The sequence below is a fragment of the Castanea sativa genome, chromosome 5 (genome assembly GCF_040712315.1).
Source record: "Castanea sativa cultivar Marrone di Chiusa Pesio chromosome 5, ASM4071231v1".
Taxonomy (NCBI): Eukaryota; Viridiplantae; Streptophyta; class Magnoliopsida; order Fagales; family Fagaceae; genus Castanea; species Castanea sativa.
The window spans coordinates 80,713,058-80,730,138 of record NC_134017.1 but is presented as its reverse complement, the minus strand read 5'-3'; the positions used below and the strand labels follow the sequence as shown (position 1 = coordinate 80,730,138).

The window sequence follows — 17,081 nt, the reverse complement described above, 5'->3', positions numbered from 1 at the left end:
TCGCGAGGTCGTGGGGAGTCCTCGAACTAAAATTGTTCTATCTCCTCGTCCAACGTGTTCGAAGAAGACACTCGCTCCTCTGGGACAACAATTGCCTGAGAGTGCACAGCGAGGGGAAATGCCGCTATGGGCTGTGTGTACAACACTGTGTGTGGGGCGTCAGGGATGTCGTGGTCGGCCAAAAAGTGGGGTCTGGCTACGTGAATTCTCCTACGCCTTCGGTCACCCGCGATTATTGCGTTCTCAATCTCCTGGAAGTCCGAGGAGATGGGATCGTACCCCAGAATCAAGTGGGCCGCCCTAAGTTGTAAGTCTCCGCTGACGAACACCTCGGAGCGTAGCACCCTATTCAAATCTGCAACGTTGCAGTGGCTTAAGCGTGGGCGCACGTTTTGCTTATCTGCAAAGAAAAACATCCAAATAAACAAACATGGTCAGATTCGTAGAACACATAATAAATTAAAGTTAGACGCTCAAGTAAATGCGAATGCACATGCCTAAATGATTTAGGGAGTTATGGAGTGGGAAGTTAAATCCTAAGGTGTCGCACCTGGATCTCCCCACTCAACTGGGCAGTGGGGGCCGTCGTGCCAGTTGCCAGAAACGATGAGGTAGTCATCCTTCATGCCTTTATTGGACTTGGGCAAACAGGAGATCAACCTAACTACGCTATAGCGGGATTTGATGTAATAACCTACTCCAGTGAGTTTGTGGCATTCGTACATAAAGACGACATCATGCCAAGTGAGGTTCAGACCCATTTGCTCGTTTAGAGTATCAACGCTTCCTAAGACCCTAAAAACGTTGGGAGCGCACTGATCGGGGCACAATCGGTGGTTGCGGAGATACTCCCTGGTAACGGGTTTCATTGGGAGGGTCATCCCACCTTCTACGAAGGCAACCATTGGGATGATGACCTCTCTGGCTTTCCTAGAACCGGCCACGGCTTCCGCCGGGCAGTATCTTAAACCTACGTCGCTGGGAATGAGGTACTTAGCTCTAAAACCCTCCATCCCAGCAGCGGTATCTATTAGACACTTAAACTTTCCCATCAGAAAGAAACGAAAGACTAAGTTCTAAGAGAGGGAACAGTTAAAAGGGGGGCCGAGGACAGGATCCGAGGAGAAAGGGTTAAGGAAAAGGAATAAAAACTTACAAATTTCAAGTTGTACGAATTTCCACGGATTTCTGCAGACAAAAGGTGATTACTGATGTTTTGATGGGATTAGCCTCTGAGGAAATAAATGAGGGCGCAAGTTCCCGAAGCGTCACGACGTGCGGGAAGCGGCCTCGAAATTGCATTTGTCCCGCCCAAATTTTCATGGAGTAACAAGGGCCGTTGGATGCTCATCTCACCGTTGAACGTGGGGGATAAGGTGTAACTTACGGTAATAAATGCGCGCGTTTTTTAAAATAAAACCGCCAGGTGGCACCCTTTGGAACGCGAAACGGTCTCCACACGTGCAATTATTTACAAAATGTGTGGGGAAAATTCTCGTTGGATCAAAACCCTATTTTTCTCCTCGGATGCTGAAAAATAGAGTTTTGAGGGGCTATTGTGGGGAGTAAAAGGACCCAAGTGGGCATATGGGCCTTTGGGCTGTAGCCAAGAGGGCCGACCTGCTCTTGAGCTAAGAATTTGTTAGTACTGCAAATCGGCCCATACGCCGAGGATCCGAGGGTACATCTGAGGGTAAGTTTCTCCTCGGATAGATCCAGGGGAACTCGGAGCTTCACTATGAAGGTCAAGGCAATATTCCGGAAAGACTGTTGGTAAAAAGGGGGAAACCCTGAACCTTCGAGGTGCACCGGTGTTAGAAAAATACCAAAAGCAAAGGCTGCCACCTCCACATTAAAGACTCTGCACCTACTTCCCTGGCCGCATTAATGGGGAAGTGACCCCTGAACAGTAGAACTGAAACTTCTGGTCACTATTCAAAGGCACTAAGAAAAGAAATATCTAGGAGGGAGGGGGTTGGAGCAACACGTGGATAAAGCATAAGGAAAAGAAGTATTTAAGGGGGATGAACGCCAAAGAAAAGGGGGGGATCTGCAACGAAGAAAGAAATTAAGAATTGTAACTTTTAAGCAAGAAAGAGAAATAATACAGAAGTAGTCCTCGGCTTACGTCCGAGGAGGCCTATTTGCAATTATCATTTGTTATTTACATGTGTTTGTAACTCTTAGCCTGTTATTAAGTTCTCAATACTTCTAACCTAGGTTTCAATCCCACACTCTACAAATTTTATTGTTTAAGGCTCATTGGGCCTGAGCCCGTAGTTGTCTTTGGGTCCAGGTGCAATTGTGCACTTACAACTCCAACCTCACCTAACTCCAAATCTTGGGTATGTCCCTTCCTTGAGGGCATACATTAGTAAAACCCTTATGGGAAAGAGAGAAATGCAGACTTGTTTGTTTATTTTTAGTTTCCATGAGACATGGTGTGGCACGTGTAAGAGTGGTGGAAAGTAACATGTGAATGGAATAAAGAAAATTAGTGATTTTTGTGTAAACTAAAACAAGACATGATGTGATATGTTTAAGAGGCCTTATTTCCACTAATTTTGGATGTGCAACTGATAAAGTCTCTTATGGCTGAATAAGAGATTTGAAGATCGATCCCCATTTATACAAAAAATTGATTGATGTATTGATTTAATGAAAAATAGCTATATCATAAGAGAACACTATAAGTTGAAACTCTTTTTAAAAAATAAAAAAGTTTGACTATTTATTTGTCATCTAATTTGACTGTTCTTTGCATCGCTCCATAGATTGTATAGTAATTGCTTTTTTAAAAACTAAAGTTAAATAAAATATATTGATTGTTTTTTAGGATAATTAAAATAAACTTATATGTGGTTTGACCCGAAATCATGTCTACCAATGATTTGAAAAGTGTCACTCTACAGACCTAAGGTAAGTACCGTTTATCTCCCATAATCCACATCTATTGAAAATAGGATTAAATTTGTATTTTTGCAATCATTTTATGTCTCTCTTAAAAAAAAACAAAAACACAAAAATACAAGAGAAACAAAATCAAAAATTGGTATTGATCACTCCTTTCATTCACACAGATCATGAATATGAAGAACATATACCCAAAAAAAAAAAAAATCAAACCCAAATCAACCTCAACAAAAACAAAATAACAGTAACAAAGTTGCTCGCTATATTCATGTATTAACGAATTTAGGAAGGGGAGTGGAGGTGGGGGAAGGGAAGGGAAGGGAAGGGATAACTGTCATTCATAAAATCCTATGAGAGGACAATACATTAGTGGAACCACATCAAAGCAGGCAAAAGGGGAATTAGCAAGTCATACCAATACTTTGTCCCAAATGACAATTTTGTGAGTAAATCCCTCATGCTAACCCAAACTATAAGCTAACACAAAAGAATAAATGACAATAGAAATGTAGGTGTCATAACTATCACCATGGCAGGGAAATAAATACTCCAACAAATTGTTGGAATTGGTTTTGGACACCAAAAATTCAATAGCAAGTACAAATGACACTAAAGAATTCACTTTAGAACACCTCCAGATACATGCGTATCACAATGACTGAAAATAAAAAAGAGGAAAGAGATATCAGATCAACCACAACTAAACCCAAATCGCAAAGCAGACATGCTCCTCCTCAAAACCCATTCCCAACCCAATGCAGCCACATTGTGCTCCTCCATAACCACCACAGAAGCCACCGTGACCCAAAGCTATTGTCGATCTAAACCCATTCCCTTCTTCCCCATCCCCTGTGTCTTTTGTTTATATTATCTCAAAAAAGAAAAAGAAAAAAAGACAAGTGATCTAAAGTACCACATCAGTTAGTTAGAAAACGAGTCTTCAGTTCATAAGTCTTGCTAGTACTTACAAAAATAAGCTTTTTTGTAAGAGCTAGTGTTGTAAGTCTTGTCTTTCTACTCCTCCTTTCCCATCTTATGTGTCTTCTGTCTATATTATCTCTCTCTCTCTCTCTCTCTATATATATATATATATATATATATATATATATATATATATATTGACAAAAATGTTTGCCTTCAACCTAAAAAACCCAAATAAACCGATAATTATACAACCAAATAGAGCTAGTGGCTATTGGAACAATAAATTGCTTGAACAAATTAATAACCCAATAGCAATCTAAAATAGCCCCTCAATCCAAACAAAATACCCAGGACTCTAGTATCAATTTGTTGAGATAGTGAAAGTTTTGAGACATATTTACTATATGCTTTTGTAACAAAATAATAGTAAGTTTATGCCGAAAAAAAAAATCACATATGGAATATATAAATTATGTAGTTTAGCTATATTGATTTTGGATACAATTTTTTGCTTTTTGTTATAGGTTACAGTCAGCTCAACTGATAAATTCTCTTATGGTCGAATAAAATATTTGGGTTTCAATCTCCCCCTACACTAAAAACAAATTGAGTGTTTTAATCTGATAATAAAGAACAATCATCATGAGTGGACACCATACATTAAAATTCTATAAAAATATTCAAACAATCTAATTTTTTGTTGTTTTTATTATATTATAAAAAAGCTAGCTTTTTTTTTTTTTTTTAATACCTTAACGTAAAACATATTAAAATTTACATTTTTGAATAAATACTATGCACTACCGAAAATTTGCAAAAAAAAAAAAAAAGTTAAAGATTTTCCACCCAAGTTATACAGTTGGATAATTATTGTCCAAAAAATCTTCAATAAAGTCAAGCCACCGATGTAATAGAGGATGTGTAGAACACCTTCCCAATTCCCATTGACTATTTCTTCTTCCTTAGAGCATTAACATTCGAGATTGTATAAAATGTTCTATCTTACCATCTAATAGTCCCTTTATCTATTATACAATACCGCTTTATAATACACTCAATAACTCATTTCTTATTTATCTCACCTATTTATTTATTTATTAGTTTCAACACATTTTTCTCTCTCCTCCTCTCGTCTTTCCCTTCTCTCTCTGTCTTTCTTCCTCTCTATTTCTCTGTGTCTAAAAGACTACTACCACAAAAAACCACCACCTCCCTCTTCATCATATTCTCTCTCTCTCTCTCTCTCTCTCTCTCTCTCTCTCTTCGTGTGTGAAACCAACCACCATCACAACTCAATCACTGCAACCCATCAGCCACTACCACAATCCCCACTGATAGACCAAAAATGTATTGACCCCTTGTGATGAATTAATTGATTAATTACCCAAGTTTATTAATTAATCAAATTAACATGCAATGTACGTGGCAGCACAAACAAATCACCAACTAAAATATAATGCAGTGGAAAATAAAAGTTGACACGTGATTTGTTTACGAATGGGGGAAACTTTCGAGGCAAAAACCCCACCAGGTGAATTTAAGGTCACCACTCTCAAGAATTCACTATTATCACAACAAGCGGTTACAAGTAAAGGAATCCCAGTACCTTATACCAACCTACAGTTGAACTCTCACCCCAATACCCAATTGGACTTATTTTGTAGTGACAATCTCTCCTTGTATTGCACGGCTCCCAGAACATGACTAACCAAAAGATGCACGGATCCTAGTACACGACTTGATCACCAACTTGAGAATGATGTTGGCTGTAAAGTTCTTCAGTTCATCACACAATGAAGATCATGAATTTGCTTGGTCACAAAACCCTACGGTGTACAAACACAGCAGCTTCTTCAAGATGAACTAGGGTAAGCTAGGTTTCCAGTCACAATCTGCATGAACAACACTTTGCTTCACACTTGTGCAATTGTGCTCTTTGTGACGGCCTTTAAAATAATCCTTATATATATATATATATATATATATATATATATATATATATATATATATATATATATATATATGTTTAGGGCTGTGAGGAAAGAAATCTCAAATACATACTCACAGATTGGCATGAAATCAGAACAGAAATTCTGATTTTCATAATTCTTGATAGATACCCTATTTGTCGAGAAGCTGTCAAGTTTTGTGCTTAGACAGCTTTTAAATCTCGATAGACACTAGCTGTCGAGATAGCTGTTGAGCTTTAAAATCCAACACTTCATCACTTGAATCTCGAACAAACTTGCATGACATAACACTTGAACTTGAAACCTTGTTCCTTAAAGTATTAAACACATCTTAGATCTACCTAAATACAAGTAAAGTGCGTTTTGTCAAAGGATTATCCAATTACATAAAATATTGACATATTTTCCTTACATGAATCACATATGTCCTAACACCCACCATCAACAACACAACCACCACCTAAACCCAAATAAATCCAAACATCAATAACATAACCACCATCTAAACCCAAAACTTTCCAATCACATTCGCACCACCACCTTGGCCAAACCTACCACCCCACCACTGCTGCACCACCCATACCACCACCAGCAATCCACAAAAAGCCATAATTACCAAAAATGAAATCCAGCCACAAAATAAATTACAATGGAAATAGAAGAATGAAAAAACAAAAACAAAAAAGGGAAGGAATTCCTACTGTCTTCACATACAGAACTGTTGTTAAATTGTTGGAAACCCCAACTTTGCATGGGTCATGTTGTTAGTCTAACTATTTTTAAGAGATATTTTTAGAAACCTTTTAAGGAAAAAGAAAAAAGTAGCTGACTTTTTTAATAGTTTTTATATTTCTCACAAAAGTGGTACTAAAACTTTCCTAAATTAATCTCTCTATATATATATATATATATATATATATATATATATTTAACAAATACCCTAATAGCATCTCCAATAGGCTTTTTAAACGTATTTTTGGAGATTAAATACACAGTAAATGATGTAGTATAGACAATACAAACCTTCCTAGAGCAACAAGGGCGCTGAAAGTCACGATGTAAGATCAAGGGGGGGTGCAAGTAGAACCCATTAGGGTGATAGTGTCAGAATTGCATGAAATTTGGTAAGTTGAAGGGAAACGACATTCTAATCCAAACTCAGAGCATAACCTAATTTTAGGCAAATTCCTTCGTTAAGGTCCCAAAAACAGTGTTTTTGCTATTTATAGTAATAGTTGTTTTTCTTTAATAACTTTTAGTTCAAGAGTCACAAGAAGACCCCGTCTATTTTGGGATGACCCTTAAGGTCAACAGTTTATAATTTTGCATTTAACTCAATTTTACTATTTTTGGTGAATTTCAGTATTTTGCCACCTAATCTCGTAATTAGTGCAAATTAGGGGTTTTGGGCGTTTTCCTAGCCGCCCTAGGGTTTTCATTACAATTTAAACATATTATAGCCTCTAGAGTAATTTAGTTTTTAGATTTATAAAAAAACAGGCTTTGTCTATTTCTCTTTGGTGGATTCTAAAACCCTATCACCATGTGGATTCAAGGAATCCCTTGTGGATTCGAGGTTTTCATTTAGAAACAGTGCAACTTTGTGTAGTAAACACTGATCTCCATTGGCCCTCATCCTTCAAGCGACTCTCTCAGATGTTCTTCGTTATCTGCCTGTTTAGAGATGATTGTACTAGGCATTTGGGATGAAGGGGTAGAAAAATAATAACATAGATGAAGAAAGAGTGGAGAAGACAATAAAATAGATAAGTGGAGAAGAGTGGGGATACATATGTGGAGAAAAAACAAGAGGGAAAAAAAGGAAAAAGATAAAGATAAAGATGATTCTAGAAAGTGAATAGCATGGATAAAAAAAAATTATATACACAATATTTTCACAATAAATTCTAAGTAAGAAATTGTTACTTATTATAATTTAAACCCATTACTTAAATTACTTTTTTACCCAGTAACAATCTGTCACTTAAGATTTGTTATGAAAATATTGTAGACACAAAATTTCTCAAAAATAAAATAGAGAATAAGAAATAAAAGGTTTTGATAAATTTTGAATTATATAGAATTTTTTAAAGACTTGCACAAGACTAATGTAAATTTGATAAATTTCAAATTAACGAAAGCATTAAAATTAAAATTAGATGATTCTATAACTCACTATATATTGCCACAAATGCTTCACTAGATTTGTTGAAAATTTTACAATTACTACTGTTGGAAATGTATATAAGAAGATAAAAAAATAAATAAATGAATGAAAAAAAAAAATTTAAATGGGATACATAAATGACAGAGAGTTTATTAAAAAGTGTAATTGAAAAAAGTAAGTAACTAAAAAGTAAAAGTAATTGTTCTATTGTTTACTTTCCAGACAGTATAAAAATTAAAAAAAAAAAAAACAGTTGAAAATACTCTAGAGACAACTGTTAACAATGCTGCTTTTTTTTTTTTCTTTTTTTTTTCAACTTTCTTTTTTGTTATCTGGTCTCAGAATAATTTGTTTGAACAGATTTGACAAAGTTGACCTGGCCTTGTAGTTCAAAAGTTCAACATAATCCTAGCCCAAAAAGTTCAAAGGTTCCCACTCAAGGCTCGATTGATTATCCATCTTGTACATTATAATTGAATAGTTGGATTTCGATTGGTCTTATACAAAGATCAACAGTTGAATACATGTGTCTCTCGAGTTGGGCCAGTCTCCGTGAAACAACCAACTGATGCTTTAGCCTATTAATCAAAACTAATTATTGTGGCCGAAATGGCATAATACTACGGGTCTACGACAGTGAAACTTTTTGGGAACATTTCTAGTTCCACGTTTTTTAATATGAGCAAAACTTCTTGTGTCCTGTGCCTTAAGTTACCGTCTTTAAAATTCCCCCACGTGGTAACTTAACAGAAATACTAAATGGTGTTAAAACACACTGTTTCTTACGGTGTGAGAAATCCCAACCCAGTCCTTTTTTCTCACTTTCGTTGAACTCTCTAAGCCAGGCCTAGAAATCAAGCACCCACCAACAGATCGGTGACTTTCCATACTCGGATAAACCCCTACGATCCATAACAATGGAGTATCTCTGTTGTATACAAGTTTTGGGTGGTTATGCAAATTGACAGGTTGTGTTTGAAAATTAATTTGAGTTTTAGGTTCTAATTCATTAGGCTGGAGGAGAGAATGAGAAGAATTAGTCTTGTGCGTGACAAATTCACGGTGGTAATGACACAAGTTTGGGAGGTTATGCAAATCCCCTCCAATAATTATCCAATTTATGCTATGTTTGGAAGTTTGGAAGGAGAGAAAAGTAGAGAGAAAAAGAATAGTGAGGAGGAGAGTAGAGAAGAATGTTTATCCTCCATCTTATTTGGATGTTTTTAAAAATTGAGTAAAGGAATAATTAGCCATTCCTTTTGTAGTTGCTATAAATGTTGAAGAGTAAAATAGATAATTCAAAATGTTTAATTAGCTCTACAATCACTTGTCTCTACTCATTCCCCAAATCTCTCTAGTTTTGGGGAATTAAAAATAAGAAGTTAGAGGTTCTTAGAATCTCTCAAAATTCTTTCCCCTCCTCCTCCTCCTCCTTCCTTAAAAAACAACCAAAATATGTAATGGGTAATGTTGATCCAGATCTACTAAGTCATTTTGAGATACAAGACATTTGTGCTGATGCTGGGGGACCCATTAACAGTAGGATTTATTAGTTAATACCCAGTGGTAACTTAGAACAAGGGTTAAGATTAATTACTTCAGATGATGATGTGACCTACATGTGTGAACTTCATGCTGAATGGCCAACAAATAAAATCACACTTTATGTAGAACCTGAAGTTGAACCAATTGCTATTGATAAACCTATGGTTGAACCAGATCAACCAATTGTAGTAGAAAAGGCATGGGAAATGAATGATGAAGATGATCATATTGATTGTGAGGAGGTGACTCCAGTAATGGGTGAACATAGTAGGGGAAGTGACAATATTGTCTCTCTTAGATCACTTGTGGTTGACCAAAATGATGTTAGTGAAAAACCTGTTGAAGGTTTAAGGGATGGTAGTATTGGTGGAGCTGTATATCGTAGTAGACCTAATTGGAATGAATAGAAACTGTTTAATTGTTAGGGAGAACAATTTATCTTCAACAAATTTTAGAGAAAAAATTATACATTATATTACAATACAAAATAATTATTTATTCATACTCATTGCTTGGGTTTGCGATTAGCATTTTTATAATTGTGGGCCACTTAAATTAGTGTGCATGGGATGTGGCAATTTGATGCTATGCCAATGGCAGCTTCAGAAATTCTTTTCAGGATGGTCCTTAAAAAACATAAATTACACAAATTAATAAAAAGAAAATTTCATATATTGACAATAATAACAAAAAAAAAAAACACAAATAAATAAAGTTTTACAACGTCTTTCTTCGAATTTTCATATTTTAAAATAGTTGCCTAACATAATTTTTTTTTTTTTTTTTTTTTTTTGTCTTTTATAATGTCAGGTGCACTTACTTTTAACGCCCACTATTCTAGTTTCGACCCCCCCCCCCCCACCCCACCCCACCCCACCCCAATGAAGCAATTGCCAATCAACACAAGTACATACACTCCTATCACCAAAAAAAAAAAAAAACACACACACACACACACACACACATAACACAATTACATGCACTCCTATCTAGGGCTGTCCAAGGACCCACCGGACCGACCCACCCGTTGCTGCCGACCAGAACCTGACCTGCCGTCGACCGAACCGATTGCTTCGGCGATCGGCAACGGATTTGATTCTCCAAAATCCAAGATTAACGGGTCGGAGATTGGATCTCCTCCTCTCAAATCCGAGAAACCCGATCCGACCGACCCATCATTTTTCCGGCGAGAAGGTGTAGATCCGGCGAGATTTGAGATTTGTTTGGTAAGATTTAAGCTAGATCCGACAAGATTTCGCTAGATCTAGCCAAGATCTTGCCGAAAATGGCTAAGATCTCGCTGGATCTGGCCGGATTTCTACTGTTTTTCAACATTTTTTCGCCGAAGTTCTACCGCTTTTCATCTTTTCTTGACCGGATTCTCGCCATTTTCGAAATAATCAATCCTGACTGATCCGCCCGAATTTTGTGGAAGCTCCGACCAGCCCGATCCGATCAACCTCACGGTCGGCAGCGGGTTAAAATTTGGGAGACCCAATATGGTCAGGTCGGTTTCGGGTTTGGCACATACCCAACCCAGACCAACATGTGGACAGATCTACTCCTATCCAAAAAAGAAAAAAAGAACAATTACATACACTTAAACAGTTACACAAAAGACAAAAGATGAGAGCCTGAGTCTAAATCACAGGTCAAACTAGTCTGTGGAGAGTGGGTGGGTGAAGTTAAAGAAATATAAAACATTAACATTACACAAAAGCACAGCCCGATAAAGTCAAATAAAGGCAAATCTATGCAATATTTAGTTACTAGTCTGTTGTGCATGTGCTATTCAGTATTTAGTTCAGAACATCAGATGATGAATCAGATTTTTCAATTCCAAAGAGAAAGAGAGAGAGAGAGCGGAGATGAGATCGAGAACAAAGAGAGAGAACTGAGACACCTTGAGGGCTTGCGTTTGAGGCTACTGGCCAGGCAATGAAGGCTGCCTAGGCTGGGTCACCAAATTAGCGGCGGCTGTTCTGGGCCAAGGCAATCTCGCCGATATGCTCTGGGACAGGGTCCTGACTGCTGAGTTTCTTATTTTCCTTTTAGGATAGAATTTTTTTTTTTTTTTTTGTTTAAAATTTGATTGGGTATATAGTTTATAGAAATTAAAATTAAAATTATTTTTATTGATTTAAAAATCTGTCTAAGTAGTGAGTAGAACTGATCTTGGACTTTTTTTTCCTGAGGTTTTTATTGGGCTTGGTATTATTATAAATATTTTTTAGGCTTTTTTTTTTTCTTGAAATACTTTAATAATTGTTAAGTGGAACAAGTTATGAATCAAAGATTACTTTTATTGGTTATAAAAAAAAATTGAGGTTGGTCACAAAATTTTTTTTAAGGGTAAATAAATATAAAATTTTAAATTATTATGTGTCTATTTAGAAATAGCTTATTTAGTGAAATTGAAAATTTTTTGTTGAAAATATTAAATAAAGCTAAAAGGTAACTGAAATAATACCGTGAGAGCTATGAATGGTATCACAAAGTGCAATAAACTTATAAATAATACCAAAAATAAGTTAAATAAAAAAATAAAAACAAAACTGGCTTTACAAACAATTATTACATGTCTGTTTGGATACAATTTATTCTGCTGAAAATTAAAAATACTGTAATAAAATAATTTTTAAACATGTGAATGGTATGGTGAGACTTATTTTTTATTTTACTGAAAATTAAAAATACTGTAATAAAATAATTTTTAAATATGTAAATATTACAGTAAGATTTATTTTTAATTTTTTTTTTTATGAATACAGTGGTTTGGGCGTCATGAACTACGTAAAAAGTGCATTCTGTGGAGGAAATCTGAAACGCGTGAAGTGCATGGGGGAAAAGTCAAATTTTACAGCTTTAAAAAAAAAAAAAAAAAAAACCGAAGGCTGAAAATGCAAACGCAATAGACGTGGACGTGAACAGATACGGCACATAAACTGAAAACTGAAAACACTATAGTAAAATAATTTTTAAATGTGTGAATAGTACCGTGAGACCCATTTTTAATAAAAAAAATCTGTAAAGTGAAGTTTGTGGGTCCCATGAACAGTACACGAGACCCACAAATGTGCTGAAAGTCAACAAAATCAGCTACTGTTCATGCACAGTAACATGAACAGTAACCTTCCCCTATGAAACGCGGGCAGCATAAGGAAAAAAAAAAAAACGCTGAAGTCGCAGACACAATAATTTTCATCCATATCCAAACTCAGCCAAAATGTTTTTTTTTTTCTAGGTCAAGTGGTCTTTTTCGAAGAAGAAGTAAAACACTGTGACCTTACATGGGGCCTTTTTTGCTCCAGGCAACTTTTTTTGCGTCTACTTAGGGCCAAGTTTGATAGTGGAAATCAATATCGAACCAACCTATGTTTTGTCTCGAGCGACTTATGGTGTCTAATCTTTTGGCTTTTTTCTTTTTACTTTTTAGTGCTAATAGTTTCTACTCAACGCATGTATAAATAATTAAGGCTATGATTCTAGGCAAATGAAATCATATACTTGTAACATTGCAAAGCTCTTTTTTTAATCATATTCCTGATCTTCTATGTTCTTCCAAATTATGGGTGGAAATTCCCTCCAATTTCTCCTCACTTTTGTTCTTTTTTTGTTGTGCACAAAGCCAACCCTCAGCTGCATAGAGCAGGAGAGACAAGCACTTCTTAAGATTAAGGAGGACCTTATTGATGACTATGGTCATCTTTATTCTTGGAGTGCTGAAGAAGGGCAAAAGATTGTTGCAAATGGAGAGGGGTCTGCTGCAGCAACCAAACATGCCACATAATCATGCTCAATCTTAATTTCTCCAATTTGGAACCTTTGAGAGGTAAACTTAGTCATTTTCTGATTGACTTACAATATTTGAATTATCTGGACGTGCAAAACAATGATTTTAATCAAAGCCAAATCCCAAACTCCATTTGTTCTCTCTCCAACCTAATACACCTTGCCTTAAATCTGCAAATTTCGGAACAAACGTTCCTTTTCATCTTGGGAACCTTTCGAGCCTGCAGTATCTTGATCTTAGCTGGAACAATTTTAATAATCCTAAAAACTTAAAGAGTGGCTCCCTCAACTTTCTTCTTTAAGATACCTTGACATGAGTTCTGTTAACTTGAGCAAAGTTAATAATTGGCTCCAGTAGTGAATAAGCTACCTTACTTGACATCCTTGCACTTGGAATCGTGCAGTCTTCCAAATATTTTCTCTGTTTGGCTTGTTAATTCTTCTACTTCTCTTCATTCCCTTGATCTCTCTGATAACATTCTCACTTCTTCTTCTTCTGTACTACAGTGGTTGTTCAACTTCAACACCAGTGTTGTTAAACTTGATTTACGATTTAATCAATTTCATGGTTTAATTCCAGATGGTTCTAGCAAAATGAAGTCTTTGACACATCTCTTTCTTGATTATAATGAGTTTGAAGGTGGGATACCAAATCAGTGGTCATATACCAAATTTGTCATTGGAGTTCTCCTCTCGCCCCACAATAGACTTGAGTTGAAATACCATCATTTTTATTTACAGTGACTCATTTGGGTATTTCTAATAATATGTTTTCGGAGCCAGCCTTATTCTTATGTACAACCAATAATAGGAATTTGAGCATTCTAGACCTCTCCAACAATCAATTATTGGGAGAACTTCCTAACTTCTGGATGCATTTTGAAGGACTTAAAATTCTTAATTTGGCAAACAATCGTTTACATGGGAAAATCCCAAACTCAATTGGTTCCTTACTTGGGATTGAAATACTAGATTTAGGAAACAATTGTTTCACTGGGGAACTTCCTTCCTCATTGAAGAATTGTACAAAGTTGAAATTTGTTAATCTTCGAAATAACAAATTGTCGGGACAAATATCTATGTGGTTAGGGAGCAGTCATCCTGATTTAGTTGTGCTTTTCCTTCGATCAAATCACTTCTTTGGAAGCATTCCTTCACATCTATGCCATCTAACACATCTTCAACTTTTGGACCTTGCTTTAAACCATATCTCAGGAAGTATACCAAAATGTCTCAACAGTCTTACTGCTTTGACTAGTCCAATTTCAACCATTGGTCATCTTTATAAAGGTCCTATAGACTTTTTTCACTGTAATGCCCTTGCATTTTGGTTGTGGAAAGGAAGAGATCTCTCTAGTATTCTTGGACAAATAAAGAGCATAGATCTCTCTAGTAATAAACTTACTGGGCCAATTCCAGGGGAAATTATGGAACTTGTTAGATTGATTTCTTTGAATCTCTCAAGAAACCTTCTAACTAGAAGAATCACTACAGAAATTGGTGTGTTACGGTCATTAGAAGTCTTGGATCTATCTAAGAATCAATTATCAGGTGGAATTCCTTCAAGCATCGCTCTTATTAATTCTCCAAATTTCTTGGACTTGCCGAACAATAACCTTTTGGGCATAATTCCAACAGACCCTCAACTCAATACTTTTAATGCCACTACATATGAAGGTAACCCAAATCTTTGTGGATTTCCACTTCCAAAGAAATGTCCAAGAGAAACAACTCAAAACCCAGCCGTGAATAGAGGTGGTGACCAAGCTGGCATTCAAGAGACGGAAGTTGGGTTTATAACCCCTGGATTTTATGTTAGTGTGGCCCTTGGATTTGTCATCGGTTCTTGGGGAGTTTTTGGCACATTACTACTAAACAGGTCATGGCGAGACTCCTATTTCAATTTCTTGAACAATATCAAAGATAAATTGGATGCGACTATAGTTGTGAATATGGCTAGATTACGGAGGCAGCATCAAACATAATTGGTAATATTTGTTTCTGTACTTTTATTATCATTGTCATTATCATCAATGCCATTCTAAGTTTTTTTTTTTTTTTTCTCTCTTCCTTCATTATTGTTTTTTTCTCGATAACTAAAGTCTAAAGTAGTATTATTATCACCATTATTACTCCCAAATTTATGAACATGTCTCTGTCTCTGTTCTTCATTTATTCAAAATTCTCAGTGACCTATGCTTTACAAAAGCATGTCATAGACCCTCTACTTCCCTTCGGTTATGTAACTATCCTTTTACACAACCATGATTGATCCCAATGAATTACAAGCTTACAACATTTTTATTTAATCAACAAGTTTACATGTTAAATATACTTTCTAGTTTACAAATTCGAAAAGTCTCCATCAAGATGTGTTACGTCTTAAGTGTCTTACTTAGGTAATTACTCAATTATGTTGCATGCATCACTAATTTTGGTTCCAGGATGAACTTGTGTTGGTTATTATTACCATTTTTAACACTCTTAATAACCACAAAGCTTAATTTGATCTATTCATTTCCTTCCGGACTCTTATTGTACAGGGCTTGGAATCATTATTAGAGACACGGGGGCAGGGTTTATTGCTAGCAAGTCTTGGAGAATTCCATTGATACGTGGTCGAATGGAGTTTTTTAGTTACATTCTGGGTGCTATTTGAAGCTACTAAATTCTTTCAGGAAATTGGTATCTATACACACTTAATCTGAACTATGCAAAAAGAACGTCTCCCAACGGCCTCATTTGGTCATTTGATAGATGAACTCAAGTTGTTCACAAATTGTTGTACCTGGGCACAGTTCAGTTTTGTAGCTACTAGTGGGAATAGAATGTCTGGTTTATTGGCGTCTCATGCTAGGGTCTATTGTAATGTTGTTATATGGTTTTTAGGATTTGTCCTATTATTTTTCTGCTCCTTTGGCAGACTGAATTTTAAGTTAAATTATACTTTTACTACTTTATAGTAAATGAATTTTTTTTACAACTGAGTATGTACAAAAATTCAACAATTTCAATTTATGTATGTACACAGAAGTTTATGAGGACATAAAAAAAAAAAAAAAAAAAAAAAAAAAAAAAAAAAAATACATGTGTGAGTGCGTGCGTGAACTTATCTGGATGGAGATAGATGGAACATGCTCTGTGAAATCAGTGAGCATCATCAATCAATATTTAATAACCACTTACTGTAGTTTGTAAAAAAAAATTGTTACTTTAACATTTACTCCTCCCAAATGAGACCTTCTCTAGCATCAAGAAACACCTTGATAAGCCCTTTGCTTGTGGAATATCTGGCTCTCCCCCAATAACTTAAAGCTAAGACGTACGGTAAAGACGTATATTGTATTTTTCACGTCTACCCTTTTGCTACTAAAGCAAGGCACAAAGGATCAACTGTTTTGATAATGTTGAATCCATGCTTACTGATTTCTTAAAAGCTAGGAATCTGACACGGGCCCATGGCTATCTAATTTGCTTTCATCACAATTGATAAAGTCATAGTGACACCAATTATAGTCTCGGATGACTTTGAAGTCCATACTCCCTTATTTACGTTGATAATTTGTAGTGACATGAGCTGAACGATGATTTAATTTCTTAAAAATGATCCAATATAGTACCCACTCAATTTAAATTTGAAGTGTGTTTCTATATATATATATATATATATATAGTTAGGTTCAAATTATACTTTATATAGCTCTAAGCTATATTTATATATATTCAAACTACACCTTTCAACTACTATCGACAATAAAGCAAATTGATAT

The 17,081-nt window shown here is 35.7% G+C and overlaps 1 pseudogene; it reads left to right on the top strand.

Annotated features, from left to right (window-relative positions):
* Positions 1-13,388: 13,388 nt before the first annotated feature.
* Positions 13,389-16,345, top strand: LOC142637046 (uncharacterized; annotated as a pseudogene).
* The last annotated feature ends 736 nt before the right edge of the window (positions 16,346-17,081 follow it).